Source organism: Oncorhynchus masou, chromosome 19, assembly GCF_036934945.1.
Source record: "Oncorhynchus masou masou isolate Uvic2021 chromosome 19, UVic_Omas_1.1, whole genome shotgun sequence".
NCBI classification, from domain to species: Eukaryota; Metazoa; Chordata; class Actinopteri; order Salmoniformes; family Salmonidae; genus Oncorhynchus; species Oncorhynchus masou.
Window position 1 is genome coordinate 3,240,847 of NC_088230.1, and position 6,775 is coordinate 3,247,621.

Here is a 6,775-nt window from a genome sequence, read left to right on the forward strand (position 1 = left end):
ACAAAATCTCCATCGGACCAAGATTCAAAACAACATTAACAACAAAATCGCCATCGGACCAAGATTCAAAACAACATTAACAACAAAATCTCCATCAGACCAAGATTCAAAACAACATTAACAACAAAATCTCCATCGGACCAAGATTCAAAACAACATTAACAACAAAATCTCCATCGGACCAAGATTCAAAACAACATTAACAACAAAATCTCCATCGGACCAAGATTCAAAACAACATCAACAACAAAATCTCCATCGGACCAAGATTCAAAACAACATTAACAACAAAATCTCCATCGGACCAAGATTCAAAACAACATTAACAACAAAATCTCCATCGGACCAAGATTCAAAACAACATTAACAACAAAATCTCCATCGACCAAGATTCAAAACAACATTAACAACAAAATCTCCATCACCAAGATTCAAAACAACATTAACAACAAAATCTCCATCGATTCAAAACAACATTAACAACAAAATCTCCATCGGACCAAGATTCAAAACAACATTAACAACAAAATCTCCATCGGACCAAGATTCAAAACAACATTAACAACAAAATCTCCATCGGACCAAGATTCAAAACAACATCAACAACAAAATCTCCATCTGTGTAGATTTGACTGACATGTAATCTAAAACTTGAGGAGTATGTGGCCATTACAACCCTTGAATAAGAAACCTTTCCTGGCTTAGAAACTGTCAAATATACACGCAAAAAAATGTTTTCTAAGAATAACCTGTAGGTTTTCAGATTGGGGGATTTAAGCTGTAAGGGATTCATCCGGACTAAGCCGTGCATTCAGGGACGAGAAAATCAAACGAGCGATGAACTCACACATGGGTTAAGGTGCTCCTTAACCGAGGGGTTAAGAAGGAGTATTATACGCAAACATGCACGCAGGCACGCATGCACACACCACACACACTCCTTGGGGGGTCAAGAGGTTGTTTTGTTTCTGCTGTCCGTGCCCTATGGCTGTGATTAAGAGTGTTGCCCCTGTCCTCTGCATGTCCTGGTGTTTAGATGTCACAGTTATGGCAGGAATTCTGAGAGGAGAGGCCAGGAGGGGTCACCTCCATGATGTAAACATCAACATTATCTTTCTTAAATGGATTTAGGCCACTTGAAAGGAAAGGCAGTAGAAAGCCTGATCCATTGGCTAAAAGTTGCCCTGAGGCACAGATCTAGAATCAGCTTCTAAGTCCAAACCTTAACCATTAGGGTGTAAAACACCAAACTGACCTTAAACCAGCATCTAGGGACAGCTTCATCCTATACTGGGCGGTTGGCTGTGCGTGTAGGGATTGGGAGAGGGGCTTTACCCTGAGATGATCAGAACAGTCAGGTTTTTTTTAACTACGTCGATGTCCGCGCCCAGGTGGAAATCACAGTGGCATAATAAACAATATCCCCTATCAAAATCTGTCAGTTTAAACTAGAGATGTCTTTGTAACTTGTCCACATCTGCGGTGAAAGGTGACAGAGCTAGAGTGATGCTAGTCAGAACAAAATCAGTCTTCTCAGAGAATCGTCTGTAGCATCTGAATGGTTTGACCTACAAACACCATGGTGTTCTCTGTTTTGCTCTAGGACCCCCACAAGCGCCTTGGGACTCGTCTGAAGTCGGTACAGCCGATCTGACAACTTCTGTCTGAATAGTTTGGGCTACACACTAATATGACCCCTCTGTGTAAAGGTGAGACTCTCACAAACGCGAACATGTTTTTCTTATCTAGGACACTTGTAGGCCTCAAAGGACTCATCTGAAGGTCCCCCGGTATCAGTCGAAAATATTTCTGTATATGGAGATCATTTAGTGACAAAAAATGTGTTTGTATGGGCTAATAGCAGTAAGGTCAAAAATGATTTTTCATCAAATATTTTTTGTATATATTTTGTTGCTACTTCAACGGGTCTTAAAATGTTAAATCAAATAGCAAAATGATCCTTGGCATAACCTTCTTAAAACAATTCCATATAGCTTAGTAGATCTCCCCCCACCTCTCCCCCCCTCCCCCGGCTTAGACAGGGGCTTAAACTCTTATGGGTTAACACCCTCCCTGGACCAGGGCCATGGCAGGGACTGGACAATAGGGCCTTTGTGACTTCCTGATTGGACTATCTGATCACAACAAACACACTAAGGGTTAAGTCAATGTGGGGGGGGGGGGTAGAGAAAAAGTATCTCGGCTCCAACTGAAAGTTTCCTGGGCTTCATGTCGAGCTGTCGGTTTTCATACTGCCAGGTAGGTGTCGTTTGATCTTAAAACAGGGCTTAGCGTTGTACAAGCGAGTTACAACTCTGTAACAGCTGATTCATCCTTCGTTGGGTCAGATAAATAACTGAGAACATGTTCTCTTTCACATTAACCACCTGGTAAAAGTTAGATGATTGTCAGTATTGTTGTAATGACCATGGAACATTTGCTCTCTCTCTCTCCAGTGGGTCTGGGATCCTCCAGGGTCATGTTCAATAGGCAATAAACTGCTAAATATTACCTGATCTTGTCCAACAAAAAAAATCATATTTTTGGTTTTCCTTTGGAAAACATTTTGCTACATTGTGCCATTCTGAACATGACCCTGTTGATATGGTTTGAATCAACCAGACATACTGACCTTGTCGTCTTTGTAGGGTTAGTAGTCAGGCAGATATAGTTATTTTCTGACAAGGGCCCTGACACTTGATAAGTTAGTCAACTCCCCGGTCGCTCAATGTTAGGTTTACCAAACCATAAACATTGTGTCTGTAGGGACTTGTTGCACTATGAGAAAGCCCAGGACATAGACTGGCAGCCAGGCTGCTAGTATACTGCTATGGACCTTCAGCTACAGGTTTTCACGGGTCCCGGTGAACCCGATATACCTGAGACCCAACCTGGGCCTGATACGTTGGGGTCTGAAATTCTAACTTGTCCATCGGGTCTGGGTCTGGTCCTGTTTGATTGTCTTAAGGTCTCAGGTATATTTAACTACAGCTGAAAGACCCGAGTGGACCCAAATGGACCCGACCATGGCTCTGCATAGCCTATAGCATATTTATTTTAAGCTAATAAGGTGAATTTATTTACTAATTGAAGGCCAAGCCAACAGATAAAGACTTATTCATTAATCAGAAGAGCAACTAAAAATATTTTTTGTCACTCTGGTCCTTTCGGGTCAGGTCTGATAATTCTCGGGTCCATCAACTGTTGTACTATACACTACCAGGTAGAGGCTGGCCTTAAGCACATATCTAGGATTAGGTCATGATCCAGAGTTCTAACCTGAAACCATAAAGTAAGGAAACATCAAACTGACCTTAGATCAGTGTGTAGGATCTACTGTTTTAAACCAGAGCAGAGGGTGTTCATTTTCGTGAGCCACGTGACCATTGGTTGTGGTAACCAGGGTTGGGGTCAATATCATTTAAATTCCAGTTCATTTAGAAACTAACCCACATTTTCCTAATTGAAAAGCATTGAAGAGAATTGGAATTGGAATTTCAGTGTTCTTCCTGAATTGACTGGAACTGAAATGGAATTAACCCCAACTCTGGTGCTTTTACACAGAACATGATGCATATATAGACTTGGCCTGGTCCTGAGCCACAACCAACCAATCCAATCCAACCAACAAAGCAGACATCCAACCAACTGAACCAACCAAGCAGCCAACCAGCCGACCAACCAATCCAACTATCCAAGCAGCCAGCCAGCCAACTAGGCTACATGTCGGCATTCCTTCCACTGTCCTAAGTGAGAAAACACAACCCATAAGCATGTGGCGTACTGGGTCCTCGCTGGCGTAAAGGGGCAACCTGGGATTCCAACAACAACAAAGCGGGTGTACCAGTTCCTGATTGACCCTGTAAGTAGAGGAACAAAACCAGTCTGGATGAAAAAAAGACATCCACACAACAACCAGACACATTCTTCTGGGTTACAATTCCATGCTACTATTTGTAAAGTGAAGTAAGTAAGTGGCTCTGTTTTATTCTCCTATTATGAGATTGTTGATTACGTAAGAAAGCAGAGAGTGAGAGTCCCACAGCTGCGGCTGTCCCAGGCCAAGAGGTGTCTCCAGGACAGGTGTGTACTGTATCGTACCCTGGCACAATGTCTGTCTGTTTGCGTCAGGGTGTAGCCGTGAAAGACCTCTGTGTGATCTGAGAGTTTCAGTACCTCAGAGGCACTTCCTAACTTTAGATACATGTGTGTATCTTGGGACTTCGGGGCAAATGATTTACTTATTGAAGTCAATTGAAGATCTTGCAGCTGCTGAGATGTGTGAAAATGAGTGTTGTGAACATGTGCATGTGTAACAGAACTGAAAGTTGAATACTGTTAGTATGCCCCCCAAAAAGCCTAAATGCTTGACTACTTGAATGCATGACTGACTTCATGCCCTAACATTCTACTGAAATCCATATGTGCATTACACACACAGATTTCAGCTTGGATTGGTCCCTCATAGATTTGAACAGTAACAGTCCCAGCCCCCTGTACCTATGAGCTGAGCAGTGTAACCTGAGTTAGTCACAGGTCAGAGGTCAGTTATGGAACTCGAAATGGAGGGAATGGCCCCCTGCCTTCCTACCACTACGCTGTAGGCTTATTTGTTTTTTCTCTCTCTCAAAATGGTGTTCAGGCCCTCTTAATGACTACTAATAATACACACCCTCACACATCTCCCTCTGTTTATACGGCCTGTAACAGCATGGGACTGACTGAATGAGACCTGTGTGTGTGTGTGTGTGTGTGTGTGTGTGTGTGTGTGTGTGTGTGTGTGTGTGTGTGTGTGTGTGTGTGTGTGTGTGTGTGTGTGTGTGTGTGTGTGTGTGTGTGTGTGTGTGTGTGTGTGTGTGTGTGTGTGTGTGTGTGTGTTCTCCCTGTGTTCCCTTTCATTCCATCTCACACTCCCTATTTTCTTCAGTTCTAAAGTCTATAGCCTGAAGGTAAGAACACCTGCCAGTTTTTTTTCTCTGTAAATCCGAGATAAGACAATAGGATCTGTAGAGGTGTCTTGTTACAGAGGTGCAGAGGCAGAGCAGGGATCCAGACACTGTAAAACCTCTCCTGTCGCCTCTGCACTCCAGGTGTGAAAAAGGTCGCCTTCACACTCCAGGCTTGAAAAATGCTACAAAAACATTCAGTCTTTCATGCCAGCAGAATTAGGGGACTGAAACGTTTCAGCATTAGCCCCCGAACTCATAATTTGACTTGAACTGTGCCAGGTTGGTTGTAGCTCTGCAAGCTGTTAACATTTCGCCGTATCATTTCCAAGTGCACATGTTCCATGTTATGCTAGTCACTGTGGAGGAATGTGTAGTGAATGGACAATGAAGTTATTGAACTGAGAGAGAGAAAGAAAGAGAGGAAGAAAGAAAGACAGACAGGGGAGATTAAGCCTAATAGCAAGCAGAGGGCTTTCCCACTTTGTTTTAGAGTGACACAATAGCTCCCTCTGCTGGTTCCACCACCACATCATCACACACATGACAAGACACAGCACTTCTCACTTGAAAGCCTTGTTCTTTTTATAGGCTCAACCACATCCATCATGGCTTTGAACTGCACATATTCACTAAGTAGTAGTTTGGCCTGCCCAGCCCGGCCTGCCCGGCCTGGCCCGACCTGGGTTGACTGACTGACTCACTTCTTTATATGTATGAGGGGGAGAGAAACTCTTTGATCCACACCCATTGAGGATCCTGTGACACACTGATGGCTTTATAATACAGTAGTAACTAGTCCATGAATTCCATCTGAGTGACTGTAGATTCTCCACCTGGCTGTACAGGCTTTTGCTCTCACACACTTGACTCAGCTAATCATGGTCGAGATGTGCAGGTCATTAGAATTATCAGGTGTTTTAGAGCATGGCTGGAGCCAAAGCCTGCATTCCCCAGTAGTTCTGTAGGAGAAGGGTTGGCCTTGCCCGGCTACCCAAACTCCTTGCTCCGGCCAAACACTACGCCACGCCATCCATGCCCACGGATGTTAGTTTCTTCTCTGCAAAGAGTCGGGATCTGAGTACCTCCCTGACGATTTCTAGAACACAAAAACATTCTAACAGTTCTGATTGGTTCCAGAAACCGATGGGTTCGGCCAGAGCCAAAGAGGCGTTTTGAAAATTTCTCAATACTCTGATTGGTTAGAGATGATCCAATTGCTGAGGACTTTGTTTTGTACAACATCTCTCATTTGCCTAGTCACTTTTCACCTACCTATATGTGTACAGCTACCTCAATTACCTCATAGACATCGATTCAGTACTGGTACTCCCTGTATATAGCCGTTGTTTTTTCATTTTTTATTTATTTCACCTTTATTTAACCAGGTAGGCTAGTTGAGAACAAGTAAGTTCTCATTTACAACTGCGACCTGACCAAGAATAAAGCAAAGCAGTTCGACACATACAACAACACAGAGTTACACATGGAATAAACAATCATACAGTCACTAATAGAGTAGAAAAAGTCTATATAAAGTGTGTGCAAATGAGGTAAGATAACGGAGGTAAGGCAATAAATAAGCCATGGTGGCAAAGTAATTACAACATATAAATTAAACACTGGAGTGATTGATGTGCAGAAGATGAATGTGCAAGTAGAGATACTGTGGTGCAAAGGAACAAGATAATAAATAAATACAGTATGGGGATGAAGTAGTTGAATGGGCTATTTACAGATGGGCTATGTACATATATATTTTACTCGTTATTGTTAATCGTTATTCACTGTTTATTTATTCCTCTTGTCACTATTTCAAATTTGTATTG